Here is a 14,641-nt window from a genome sequence, read left to right as displayed (position 1 = left end):
GCTAGAGGCAGAACCAGAAGAATGAATGGGATTCCATCAACAGAAAGAGAAAAGTAGCCATCTTCCAGACCAGGGCCTTGAACCTGCCCTGCTGGAGCAGTATACGGAGCTCTTCCTGCCTCAACACTCATTCCTTCTCCTCTCTCCTCGGCTCTTAGCTTTGTATCTGGGCCGATGTTGAGGAAGGCAGGCTATGCTCCCTGCCCTACCCCGCCCCCGCCCCCCCGTCCCCCATCCCCCACCCCCCACTCCTGCCCTCACCCTAGCCCCAGCCCTTCTCACGAGGCAATGACGGTCACTCCACTTCTCTTTGACGTCAGGTGGGCACGTGACCACACTCCGGTTGGTGCGATATTAGAGGAAGTCTGCATAGAGACGTTCTCAGACATAAAATGACAGCATCTCTTGGGGAGAAAGTTAGCCTTTCCTTTCTTGTCTTGAAAAATTCACATGATGCTTGCAGCTGTAGCAGCTATCTTATGGCAGCAGAAAGATAATAAGAGCCCAGGGGCTCTGGGAGAGTAACACTGAATAGCAACCAGTACTGGCAACTGGACTCCTTGTGTTCCAGGGGAAAAAATTAACTCCTGCTTGCCTAGGGTATAAGTTTAGGCTTTTCCTCCCTTACCGATAAAAGTCCCCTCAAACTATTCCATACAATGTTCACTGTCTCTTCAGTGAGGGCCACCCCTGAGTTTTTCTGGTTGACTAGCCCAAGCTGCTGCACTCAGGGATCTAGCCCTTTCTCCCCTTCACCCTCTCCAGTTGTTTTGGGAAATCCTCAAGAGAGTAACTTGGAGAAGCTTCCCTCTTCTCTGTATTCTTCCTTAAGAGTAAAGGCAGGGGGATGCTCTTCCCACTGACTCAGGCAGATGTCCTTAGTGTCCTGTGTCTGGTTAAAGTATGCTTTCTATCCCCATGCTCCCACCTCATTTTCATGCCCTTTCCTTGTGGTTTCTACAGACACCCAGCATCAAAGCTCCTCTCTTAGACAGAACATAGCACCCTAGGCCAGTGGTTCTCAGTCTGTGGGTTGTAACCCCTTCTGGGCACAACGACCATTTCCACGGGTTGCTAAAGATCACCAGAGAACACAGATATTTACAATATGATTCATAGCCATAGCAAGGTTACAGTTTTGAAGTAGTAAGGAAAATGATTTTATGGTTGGGGGGTCACCACAACATGAAGAACTGTATTGAAGAGTCATAGAGTTAGGAAGGGTGAGAACCACTGCTCCAGATCAATGGACTCTTCAGAGTTTGCCTACCCACATAGCGTCTCTGCAGCCAGCTGGAGTCTAAGACTTGGTGCAGGAGTATATGAAGGGATAGAGAACATAATACTTCCAAAGACAGGCAGGCAGGGCCTGATATATCCAGCCTAGTGGGCTACATGGGGTGGGTTGATAGTACCCCGCCCTCTCTACCCTGGCACTTGCTGAAGACAGCCTGCCAGGCAGGAGAGCCTTTAGGTTTCTCACCATCAGCCAACATGGCTTTGTCTGGACGTAGGAGAGTGTTGCCAAGCAGGGTGGAGTCCTGAAAGGACCATGGCATAAAAAGGCAAAGGAAATAATAACAAATGGTTGAAAGACCTTCAGCAGGAAGTTCAACAGGAAATTATCTGGTGTGCTCTCCTTTTAAAAAGACGGTAAAAGGCCACATAAATGCCCAGGGTAATGAACCGAGGCCAGAATCCCAACCAGTCCTACCTAAAACAGTCTCCTTACAAATTAGGAGGAACGAATTAAAGATGTCAGAATGCTGAAATAGATGGGAGTCAGGCAGTCAGGCATGGTGGCATATGAATACAATTGTAGAAGTCCTCAGGAGGCTGGAGAAAAATTAACATGAGCTCAAGACCAGCCTGAGCGACACCACAAGACCGTGTCTCAAAATAAACAAGCAACACTCGAGATCTGGGATGTGAGAAAATGAGTCTATTACACATGTCGGGACCACAGTGGGGCTTAGTCATCAGAACAGAGGGAACCGTCTGAGATGACTTCTGCCTTCCATCAGAGCTGGGGTGTAATGTGGTATATGCTAGGGAGACTAGGAAGTTACAGAGGGGGAAGAAAGTACAAGAAAATTGACTTGAAGTACCTATGAAATGATCAAAGGAGATGTCCAGGAGGCATTTGGATATAAAGATCTAGTCAGGGTAACTAGGTGCAGTTGCCTTAGGGGCATCAGCGTATGGTGACCACGGCACTGGTGATAGCGAATAGAGGATACAGCAGCAACAAGGAGAGTGCCAAACAAAGAGTATGTGACTTCAGTTGAAGGACCAGGACTAATGACACAGCACTGGTGGGCTTCAATGAGGCTGTGTGTGTGTACATGCGCGTGTAATGTATGCCACAATATGCATGCACATGTGGAGGTCAAAGGGCAGCCCTCAGGAGTCAGTTCTCTCCTGCCTTTGTCTGGGTTTGAACTCTGCTTGCTCAGCAAGCACTTTGACCACTGAGCCATCCTGCTGGCCCTGACCTCTACTTTCTCTGAGCTTCTGCCTCTTTGCCATCTGCTTTCCCCTGTGCTTTCCTAGTGGGCAGAGAACAATGTTGCTGACAGTTTCAGGAAACCACAAGCTAAAGTTCCTCCCCCTTTGCAAAAGAATTGCTGTTTTTGATACATTGTCTCCCAATGTAGGGCAGGCTTGTCTTGAATTTAGGATGTTTCTGCCCCAGCTTGGAATGAATGCTGAGATTATAGGCTAACATGATTTTCTCAGTAAAAGACTATTATTCTCCCACCATGCATGTGACAGTCCCTGGGATATACTGTCACTGGCTTTGTCTTCAAGGATCATGTAACCTACCCCAGATCTCTGACACTTGGATTGCCTGGGTTTGAGTCACATCTGGATGGGAGGATGGGAGGATGTGTTTCCAGAAGAACAAGGCTGTTAAGGCTTTCCAGGCATAGAACAGTAGTTTCCATGGTTCTCAGCATGTCAACAGTTAAGAAGATGGGAGGAAGAAGGAGACACAAAGTTGATATGTCAAAGTAGATCAACAGCTTTGCAGAAGCCAAGATCTGTTTTCGACTTGTATCTATTCCTCTACTCCCTCCCCACTATCTAGTGCCCTGCCTTAACATGCCTGTAATCAACAAGTGTGTGTGGAGAAAAATCCCAGACACCACACAACACAAGCAGGGAGTACTTGTCAAAAAAAAAAAAATGACAAAGACTAACACGCCCAGAAATCTGATTTGGACAATATACAAAAGCATCTTTTTTTTCCCAGTATTTGGCCACCATGAACACAGATATTAATAGACTCTCTAAAAAGAGCCAATCTTTTCAGGTTTTGGATGGCGCCGTCATATCAGTTTGAACCCGAATCGTTCCAGATGAGGATGACATTTGAGGAGTGTCTTGAAGGAACTGAGTAGTGATATAAAGAGCTATGGTCCTGCGGATGTGTTCTGGGGCTCACTGTAATTTCATGCTGCTTTTGAAAGCTTGTAGGGGAGACACCTTAGTTGCTACGGACACCAGATAGGAAGAAGAGTGATAATCAAGCCTTCTTAATAGATGACATACTTCCAGCTTTCGGGAACAGATGCTAGGGGGGAATGAAACCTTGTAAGCTGCAGGTACCTAACAACGTCCCCTCAGGTTAGCTAACAATTGTTTTTCTTAACACGTACCTTTGCTGACCACTAGGGGGAACACTAGCGCATGCCAAAGTGTGGCTTTTTCTACACCTGATGTATAATTCCCTACGCCTAACAAAAACTTGCTTGTCTGTAGATTCCTAAGTCCTCCAGCCTGTAATGCCCAAAGATCTAACCAGATGTCATATTTTCCAAACAGATAGAATATATCATTCAAGGCATGTTAAGAAAACACATTGCTTAAATTCTCAGTAACTCAGAACCATCTTAGTGAAAATTTCTCTTGAAAACAGAAGTTTCTAGCCAAGGAGGTAAAGGGGAGGAGCAATTATGTGTCAGAATCTTTTGCTTATTAAAAAATAGAAGATGCTGAATCTGTGCCCTTTCAATTTTAAAAAGCTTAATTTTAAATACCTGTTAGACACTAGTATGATCTTTATGCTCAGTGGAGTTCTTAAAGTATTATTGGCACTCAGTTGATAATTATTATAATTATTATAAGCTTGTCTAACATAATTACAGTATAAGACTCTTCCCTCTTCAACACAAAGCCACTTTCAAACAAAGTTTGAGAGGCTATGTAAATTAACAAATAACTGAAATGCCACGTTTAGCTTCACACCCAGTAGCTGCCCTTCCTTCTCAGTTCTGTATTTTTTGTGTCAGGGTACTGCATTTTTCCTTTTATAGGCTCTGTTGAGAATGTCAACCCATGAATTGGTAAGCGTGTATTGTGCATATGCCAAGTCAATGTGTTTGGAGCTGTGGATTCCTCAAAGACTGACACCCACCCCTGCAGTTTCCTGCTTTTGCAGAAACATTCCGACAGCATCTACTCAACACTGACCCTGTGTAATCCTCTGTAAACTGCATAGGACAGGACAGCATTGCTCCTGGCTAGACCCTCAGCCCTATCACGTGCCTGGCATCCGTAGCCCAGAGGATTTCTTGCGAAATACATAATCAAGTAAATGAAAGGTTTGAGATGTGAAAGTTTTGGGGGCACAAAGGTTTTTTTTTTTTTTTTTTTTTTTTTTTCCCACAGATTGCTAGAGAAACCAAGAATTCTAAGCATGTGGGGACCTCTCCTCAATGGAGGAGATAAAATACCTGTTTTCACTGTCTAGAAACAGTGGGAGTGAATATTGTTGACAACCTGGCGACCTTTTTTGCTATCTGCAGCAGTGTATCACCCTTTTGCTATAGAGGTAGACCTCACTTAAATCCCCCACAATGTTTATTCCAGACTCTCCCTCCCTAGCTCACAGGCAATAGAAGCCATTCTTAGTGGGGGATGTCCCATGTACTATATGGCCTGCTGACTCTTTCTGTGCTGAGTCAGAGACCACACTAGATTCTAGGCCTTTTAACTATGGGACACACCCTTGTGGTCACATGTACTTTATAAAGCAGTTTCTAAATGCTTACACCTTAAGCTTTATTCTGCACCTGGAACTGGAATGATTGTTGCCTGGAAACCTGGGATAGGAATGATTGTTGCCTAGAAACTTTTTTCCAAATTGTACTGTTTTAAACATGCTGACAATGAGTACCAGGCTCCCCAAATCTGATACAGGATGATGAAGTCGTTGATCTGAACCGAGTTTTTATTCTCACCTCTTCGTGGATCACTGCCTTCATTGATACCTGCAGGGTCCCACCCACTATGTAAGGAATTGTAGAGAAATACTAATGCTATCCCTGGCCTCAGAAGAATTAACAGTGATATGAAAGAGCACTTGACCTATTTATCTACCTATCAGTTCTCCCATCCATCCATCCATCCATCCATCCATCTATACATCTATTCATCTAGCCATCTAGACATCTATCCATCACCCATCCATGCATCTATACATACATACATACATACATACATACTTACATACATACATCTGTCCATCTATATTTACCCATCCATCCATTTCTCCAGAGCCGTAAACATGCTAAGCACGTATTTTCCCACTGGACTATATCCCCAACTCTATTATTTTCTTAAAGGAGCTGAGAGTCTACTAGAGAGCATTTGATAGAAAGACTCACACAAAAAGTGGCAGACAAATAGGAGTTAACAAAGTAAGGAACAAGGGAGGAAATTTTAGGTGAAATTACAAAAAAAAAAAAAAAAAGTGAAGACCTGGGAGCAGGAAAGGGTCCAGCTTGATAAAGAAACATGGCCAACCCTGCTAAAACCAGTACCAGTCCATTCCTCGCTCTGGTCTAAGAGCCCTTAACCTGAGTATGAAAGTCCCTGGGTACATAGTTGATATTTTCAACGATGTCTGGGGGAAATGATGAGCCTGCTTATATGCTGGGTAGGACAGAGCTGGAGCAGCTACCTGAGCTGGGTCTGTTCATGGCTCAGGTATAGTCAGGCTCTTGGGTTTTGCACCCTGAGGCCGTGGGAACTCCCCAACCCCTTCTGCCACAGGCTGGTTTGTTTAGTCTGTTTCATGGCAAGGCACCCAGAGAAGGGCTGGCTTGAGGGGCAAGACTATGTATTTAATGCCTGTGTTCTTGGAGCCCCTCATCCATGCTGATGCTAAGTACGTGCCTTCCAAAAAGCATGTGTGCTGTTACCTCAGGGTCTTTAAAGAGACCAAGAAAAGGCGTTTTTATCAACTAGATTTTGTGTCTTTGGTTTTAGTTAGGCTCTGTCACACATACAAATGGAAACATTTTTGAACCCCTTTCTACCCCTTATCAAATGAGCTCGTGATCCTATTATGGTTGCTATCAGTGTCTCTCCCTCGAGGCTGAAGTCTAACTGCAGTGATGAGACCTTCTCCCTGTTCCAATGCAAAACTTTTCCTGAGGAGATTCTATACACACATGTGCTCACTCCAGAAAGGCAGCCCATGACAGACCAAAGTACAGATACCACCAAAGTCACCGAAGTCCAACTTGGTAAAGCAATGAGTGTAGTGGTAGTTCCTTGATCTGCTCTAAACTCCCGCCAGAAGCAGCGAGTGCACTTCTTGCCCCAGTGTTATGGATTTGAGAATGAAGGGCACACACAAGCAGCCTTTTATCTTAATATGCCTTAAACACACAGTGGCTGGGCACTTCCAAATCTCCCTGCTGCTAAAACACGCTCCCCTCCAATATTCCTGAATTATTACTTACTAAAATTCGACCCGGCCTGCAGCCTTCCCGGACTCTTATGTGTTGGCAGTATCTCTGTCTCTCTGTCCTACACTTCTCAGGCAGGGACCTTCTCCTCCCTGGCAATGGTGATTCTCTTCCTTCTTCCCTTGCCTGGGAAATCCAAAGTCCTGCCTCTGTCTCCCTGCCCAGCTATTGGCCACCAGCAACTTTATTTACCAACTAGAACCAGCTAGGGGCAGGGACATGTGAATTCCCATATAATCTGGGAACCCAATTAACATAAGAAATAAACCAAATCCACAATAAGTGAGTTTTATTGGAGTTACTTATGGGAATATAGGTGAGGGGTCACTTACATGAGAAGAAATGTCTCAAAGACAGCTGCATTGCCAAAGCCCACCCCTCCAGGACTGGTGACAGCTCACAAAGCTGGGAACCGGGAGCATGCTGCACAGACTGCATGCAGTTCAACAGGTTGAAGAGTGTCCTTTCCAGGAGCTTTAGGTGCTGTAAACTTCTTCCAGGCAGCCTGGATGAGTTACGCCTCTTCTAGCAGCTGGTCTGGTCTCAAGGTCTGCAGCTTGGCTTGTTTGGGGCTCTTCTTCACAGCTCCTCTCTCGCTCTCTAACTGGGACTCTCTGCTTTTATTGCTTTCTCTGGTGGGGCCTTCCCACCAGTGAATCTAGTCCGTTTCAGGGACTTCCTGAGGATACTTTGAATTGTTTAGCTTCCTGCTAGAGATTCCCTGCAGGATGGATAGAATGTTTCAATATTAGAGGAAACAAGAAACAACAATAATCTCCTCCAAAGAGAACTAATCCCACATGAAGGTATAGACAAGGTAAAACCTATAAAGACTTAAATGCCTACAAAGAAACCAGTCCTGCTTATAGCCTAAGAGTTAGGAAGATTTTGGTTGGTTATACCAGCCAGTCTGTGGGACTCCACTATGGAAATCATAGGAAACTAATCCAGTGACCTAATAACTTAGCACTGGGGTCTCAGTGCATCAAGTGACAGTAATAGTAACAGTGTCACTGTTTACTGAGCAGATCCTGTGAGCCAGGCATTGGGTTACACACATCCTCCCCCACCCCAGGATTATCTCATTTAGTATTCATGTAACCTCCATGAGTCATGCCTTTCCCCACCAATCTTCTATGAGGATGCTGAGGCTCACAGAGCCCAATGCTATCTAATTAAAAAACTAACTGGAGACATAGGATCTAGAATTGAGGTCTGACTAGGGCCATTATATTGTACAAAGAAAATGGCTTCTCTTCTTTTGGACACAGAAGCCCCTGTGTCAGAGGGCAGGTGCTAATGAGCAGAGGGCTGGTTGGCTTTCAGTCCTTCTTGCCTCTTTGGGCAAGTCCCCACCTTACAATGACCTGCTGTGTAGCACAGGTGCTTAGTTGTTGTATTGGACCAGCTAGGAGTTGAGGTAGCTGGGGGAGCACTGGGAGGTACACAGGGATCATGAGTATTGGGGTGCGGACCCCATCTACACACAGTTAAGAAAGAGGTACAGGGACTCCTATGGACTTTGCTTCCCTTCAGCCCTGTTCTACTCACTGGCCCCAGCGCAACCCCAATGCCTCCAGTCTTTCCAGCAGCAAGAAATCTAGTTTGCAGGATCATGTGCTAGGATGACCTACTGCCCTTTTTACCACCATCCTTGACATCCCTACCATTACCACCAAACCAAAAAGCCCAAGAAATGCCTCTCTGGCTATTTTATTTGACTCCAACTTTAAGGGTCTGTGCCGTTCCTCACAATTAAAGCTCCATTTTGCTCTAAAGTTTGCAGCTTTCGTGATAAGGGAAAAGGGACCTTTGACACTGTAAATATTTAATCACCATTGAGATGTCCAATAGATGAGGGAATGGACGTTACAGATTGGCTGGCTCTGAGGAGCAAAGAACAGAAGCCTTAGCGGTGGGGAAGGGGGTAGGGCAGGGGGTGGGGCGGGGTAACCTTCTAAAACATGCCATCTTTAGAGCTTAAAGTGGCTTACGTTCCTGTTACCTAAGTGTGCCTGAGCTGCGAAGGAAGTGAAGAGTATCCAACTTATCTCTTTAAATATTGGGTGGGGTGAGCTAAGATGAGGTCTGGAGGTGAAGAAGTCTGGCGATCTCCCCCTAATTCTGTTTTGGTAACCATGAATAGACATGAAATTTCTAGACTATATCGAGGTGACTGCTGGAGTTCAGACTTGGGGGAGAAAATGTCTAAAGAATTAAAAAAAGCTGTCTGTTCGGTTTTGTGTCTTGTTTGAAAATACACTTCAAACATTCAACAGTATTTCAGAGATCATAACTGCCTGTGCCCCCACCACCTCCTGAGCCCTTGGCCTCCGGTAGTCCAGATTCACTTTTAAGTACTTTTAGTTTTATGTTTTAACTGGAAAAAAATAATCTTGCCCAGTAGGGTTTCCATTTGTTTCTATCAATGGGCTGAATTTAGTTTAGGAAAGGCCATGGAGAAAGAATGAAATGTGCCTTTTCCCCCTTGCCAGATCTGGAAGCACCAACCATTTGGAAATAAAGGACATGCACTTTGCCAAATGTCCCTGCTGACAGACCATCCCATCTCTCTTCTGGATCCTTCTTTGAGGTACGTTGAGTTGATGGTTATATTCTGGCAGGAAGCAAGTGATATGAATGGAAGCATTAAAGAGATGAGGTGGTGGCTGAGGTATGGGCATTGTAAAGGGGGCAAACCAAAGCCAGCATCAGTAGGAGGCGCTGCATGCCACCGGTACAGGGAGCAGGATGAGGGGTACCAAGGAAACCAGGGCACTGAGAAAGGACACCCCGTGGAACCAGTGGCCTTTTAGAGGACATAGTCACAGCTAGTATACAGATTATCAGGTATGGATCTGGGGGTCTAAGTACCGAGCTTCACCCTAGCTCTCCACTTGGGGTCTCCCACAGGGTCTCCAATTGGCTGAATCCAACCAGAAGCCAAAAGGCAAGGGTTATATATCCATAGATACAGACTTCTGGTATAGAATGGGATGGGCAAAGCAGGGGATGGTAGGGAGAACTGAAGGCTGTGCAGCATGGATGGGCGTGAAGAAATACATTAGAAAGGATTAGAAAGGGAGGAGTAGACTAGGTTCCAGGGAGTATCCTGATCTGCAGACTCATGGTACTATATACAGGAAATGGGCACAGCTTCTCACCCCCCTCTCTTTCATTTTAAGTAACATCTTAGTAAAAGATTTTTGAAAAGACAAAAAAGAAGCCAGGCATGGTTGCATGTGCCTGTAATCCTAACACTAGAGGGGTGGAGGCAGAAGAATTTCTACTTTGAGACCAGTCTAGGCTATACAGCAAGACGCTATCTTAAAGAGCAGGAGGATTGAAAAAGATGACTGCTCTTGCAGAAGACCAAGGTTTAGTTCCGAGTGTCTACACAGTGGCTCACAAATGTCTGTTACGTTACTTCCAAGGGATCCAGTGCCTTTTTCTGGCTTCTGTAGGCACTAGGCATACACACAGTGCATGATATACACATAAGCAAATACTTATAAACATAAAGTGCAATAAATTTTTTTTAAAGGACTGGGAGATGTCTCAGTCGAGAAAGGGCTTGCTATAGAAGCTTGGGGGCCTGAGTTTGCATCCCCAACACCATGTAAATACTGGGTGTGATGATGTATGTCAGTAACCCCTGGGGGAGTGGGATGGGAAACACAGGAATCCCTGGGCTCACTGATATGCCTGTCCAGCTGGATCAGTGGGTGTCAGATTCTGTGAGATACCATGTCTCAAAGGATAAAGTGGAGAGCTGCCTGAGGAAGACACCAGTGTTGACCTCTGACCTTCATCTGCATGCACACATGTGCACATCCAACCCCCCCTACTCCTCCCTAACACTCACATTAAAAAAGAGGGGAAAGCCAAAGAGAGCAGAAGGCCAAGAAAAGTGTTCAGCCTTTACACTTGGGATCAGTGCATGAGACCCCACGTTGTCCGAAATGCAAGTGGAACCACAATGGCCTCAGTATTTCCCCAGCGTGGATGAGGACAAGAAATGCTTCCTCCCTCTTCACCAGGACCACATTGCACAGCCACCAGACAGCCACCACCCATACTCAGGACTCATTCCAATTGGTTCCTCCCAGGCTGCATAGTGATATTTTGTAGGGAGGGCAAGGACTGTGGAATGAGCAGTGTTAGCTCAGCAGCGCTCCGGATTGCTCGCCCTGAAGTCCAGCCACTTCATTGTCAGCTGCGAGAATCTCCCCACCAGAATCTCGAGGAAGCGGAAGCACAAGTGACTGTGGAGATATCTGCCTGTTAATCTTATCTTCTGCTATTCATTTGAAGAGTTTGAGTTATTATTAATATGAAGGCCTGCTTTATGGCAGCTCTTCTCGTTGAATGAGTTTGTGCCAAGCTGCCTACCAGTTATCAAGGGACTCGGGGGCCCAGGATTACACTAACAGCGACTTTCTGAGACATGATGGGTGAGCAGAGACATGAAAAAAATGTTTTTTTTTTTTTCCTAAGAGGGATCAGTATTTTGTGTTTACCCTCAATAACCTTTTGGTGCTTCATTTCAAAGGAGCAATAAGAAAAATACAAGCAAAGATAGCCACACCTTTCAAAAATTGAATCTTTATTTATAAAAAAATATTAATTTTAATTTAAAATTAATTTAAATTATTTTAATCAATTACTTTAATTAACTTTAAATTTAAAAAATTTAATTTTAATCTTAAGAGACCACCCAAGTTGCAGAAGTGTCCTAAAGCTGAAGTTGTAATTAGCTGATGAATTTGCCTACTTCCTGCAGATCTAGAAAACTCTATGTTTGCTGATGACTTAACTGTATTTTGCTGTCAATCAAGGGAGGCCTCAGATTCTTCACCATAGGCATAGCGAGTGTTTGAAGAAACTTCATGCTACTGAATGTGTGTCCTAGTTTGCTTTCTATTGCTGTGATAAGCGCCATGACAAAAGGCAATCAAGGGTTAATTTCATCGTGCACCTTACAGTCCATCATGAAAAGAAGTGAGGTCAGGACCTGAAGTAGAGACCACAGAGGAACACTGCTTACTGGATTGGTCTCTACGGCTTGCTCATACAACTCAGGACCTTTCGTCCAAGGGTGGCACCACCCACAGTGGGCTGGGCCTTCCCACCTCAATCATCAATCGAGAAAATGCCCTGTAGCTGTGCCTACAGACCAGTCTGATGGAGGCAGTTCCTCCACTGAAATTCCACCTTCCCAGATGATACTGGTTTGTGTCAAGGTGACAAAAACGTAGCCAGCCCAGCACAGCACTTCTGTAACAAAGCACGGGGTGCCAGGCTGCTACTGTCTTGGTCTCTACAGCCTCTGAGAAGAGTTGACATTTGTCACCCTTTCCATAGGCTCTTAGAATAGTGAAGGCCCTTATATGGTGTAAAGAAGGTCAGTGTCGGGACTCTAAGCAAAGAACAGTGGTTTTGAATGTCTGCCTCTGTCCTTTCGTCTATAAGGGTTACTCTTCTGGGAAGCCATTTGTAATGTAACCCTGCTGAGTCATGACAGAGAAAGCTGACAAGGGAAATGTTGGAGGTGAGCCCATCACACTACCCAGCCTTCTTATAGGAATTTACACTGGGTATTACCACCAAGCACGGAAGGTAACTCTCTCCATCCATCCTAGGCCATGTTGAGTGACAGACAGGACCGGGTCTTGCACTCACTCTCCCAGCCACACCTTGAGAACTTGTTTAAAGGTTACAGCACATGAGCTCAGCCACCCTTGACCAATGGTCTTTGTCTGTGGAGTGTGAAACACCGAGAGGGATGAAGACAAGAATGTGGGGGGTGGGAGTGGAGGAAGGGCAGGTCCACCTGGTCAGCCATCTTAGTCAGCTCAACTCCAGCAATCAATGAGGTGACAGATGTCACAGCGACATCCCTCAGCCGTATCTCATGCCTGAACTCTGTTCAACTCATCTCTCAGCACCAACTGGAACTATAAAACAATACTTCCCCTAACGTACTCTTGACTCTCTGCTAATCCACAGACCAGGAAGGAAGCTGGCTCAATCCATTTTCCTGTCAGTCACCAAAAGGGGCCAGACCCTTTGATAAGGTCTTCAACCTGAAGACCACATTGATATGAGCGGAGCTGTGCAGAGGAAAGGTGGCCTGTCTGAAATTCAAGGAGGCCCAAACAGATGCCTTCTCTATGGAATTGCTCTGATTCTGTGCAGGGTGTTGTAGCTACAATAGAAAGAATCTGTTGACCACCAGAGCTAACGTTCTCAGCTGCTTCTGGCTCCCATCAACCCAACCAGCCCTTTACACTACGTTAAAAAAAAAAAAAAAAGCAAAACAGAAAAGTGAAATGTGAATGATAACCATCTTGTGACTGTGACCAATTGCCTTCTGAACAGTTTCTTAAGGTCCCAAGTCTCAGCAGGAAACCACAGAATCTATAAAGGCCTGTCCAGCAGAAATGAGTCTGATTGTAGATGGCTCGGTTAACCCAGATTGCCTCCAGTGCCTGAGGGAGTGGATATTTTCTCATTATGAAGACTTTTCCAGCTAGCAACGGCTGTGCGCACAACTGCTCAGAACCCATCTGATAACCGCCCGTTTCCGTGGTAGCAGGTCTGTCTGGAGGATGGATCTGTACCACCTTCTTTTGTTTGGTTTTCAGCCATTTGTGTTACAAGAAGTTCTGAAATGTGTCATAAGGGACACCCAACAAGATGGATGAGCTTGGGCTAGTTGGTGAGAGAAGCTTTGCTGTGGGTGAGCGGCATATCCTCCACCAGATGGGTGTGTCTAAGAGAAAGCCTTTAGAGAAATACAGACCCTATGCCTAAATATTTATTTAAGAGTTGTTCATATTTCCCACACTTTTCAAATGTGAATGTGCGTCCTGAAGGTGGAGCCTTAGTACACGAGAAAATTGGGAAGGGGCAAATGCATTTGTTCAAAATGGGGTAGGATCAGCGAAGAACCTGTTTCCAGGTTTCTTAATCGCCTACATTTTTCATGCCAAAAAGTTAGCACAGATTCCAGTTTCTTCCACTACAAGAGTCTGCACACAGTTAAACAGGAGGAGAGAGAAAGCCTGCTTGCAGGAGTCAGGCTTATGGTCTCAGCAAACTAAAGAGATGCAGGGACCATCAGAGCCCTTTCCATGCCTTGCTGGTAATTTTTGTGGGATGTTGTTTCTTCATTTTTCAAAATGCCACAGCAAAAAATGGAGCAGTGATCAACCTGCCACACCATGGAGTATGTTTAATCCAAATAGCTTCCAAGATGATCTGTGACTGACTGTAGCAACTCTGTGGGGTTTAGGGAAATGGCTTGGTTACCGGCGAAGTAAGACTATCTCCACAATGAAATCTAATGCTGCTTCTTGGCCCATAACACCGCCACAGCTCACTTGTGAGTCAGCCACAGTAACTATAGGGAGACCGATGCCATGTATGCCCTACCATCTTGGAGAGAGGTCAGTCCACTGTAGGAGAGGGTTATTTTGCTTTTTGGTTTTTTGTTTGTTTGTTTGTTTGTTTTTTCAGATTTGAGCGACGCAAAAAAAAAAAAATCTTAAAATATTCCAAGTGGTGGAGAATGGGGGCAGGGGGGATAAAGCAAGCAAGCCATTTGATTTGCTTCGCTTAAGAGGTCCATATTAACATCAATCTAGACCTACATTCCCTGCTTCTTTTTTCTCTCCTCTACTTTCTGAGACTACAGAAGAGATGACCTCCATCTTACATCTGAGAGCATTGGCACTGCCCATCAGCAGACAGAAACAACGACAGCCAGACCCCAAAGAGGAGGCTGCACATGGAAAGATGGCTAAGGACCCCAGCTTTTTAAAGCCATTGCTGAAGGAGAGAGGGAGAGAGAGAAAGAGAGAGAGAGAGAGAGAGAG

The 14,641-nt window shown here is 45.2% G+C and overlaps 1 long non-coding RNA gene across 1 annotated transcript in view; it reads left to right on the top strand.

Moving 5' to 3' along the window:
- Positions 1-14,565, top strand: part of LOC116076422 — a 60,278-nt gene extending 45,713 nt beyond the window's left edge. The window contains exons 2-3 of the long non-coding RNA XR_004112943.1: positions 9,257-9,354; positions 14,461-14,565. This is a non-coding gene — a long non-coding RNA (uncharacterized LOC116076422). The remainder of the gene's footprint in view (positions 1-9,256; positions 9,355-14,460) is intronic.
- Positions 14,566-14,641: the final 76 nt, after the last annotated feature.

This window comes from Mastomys coucha, unplaced genomic scaffold (genome assembly GCF_008632895.1).
Source record: "Mastomys coucha isolate ucsf_1 unplaced genomic scaffold, UCSF_Mcou_1 pScaffold4, whole genome shotgun sequence".
NCBI classification, from domain to species: domain Eukaryota; kingdom Metazoa; phylum Chordata; class Mammalia; order Rodentia; family Muridae; genus Mastomys; species Mastomys coucha.
Note: the sequence above shows the minus strand (reverse complement) of the source record. Positions and strands in the feature narration are given on the sequence as shown.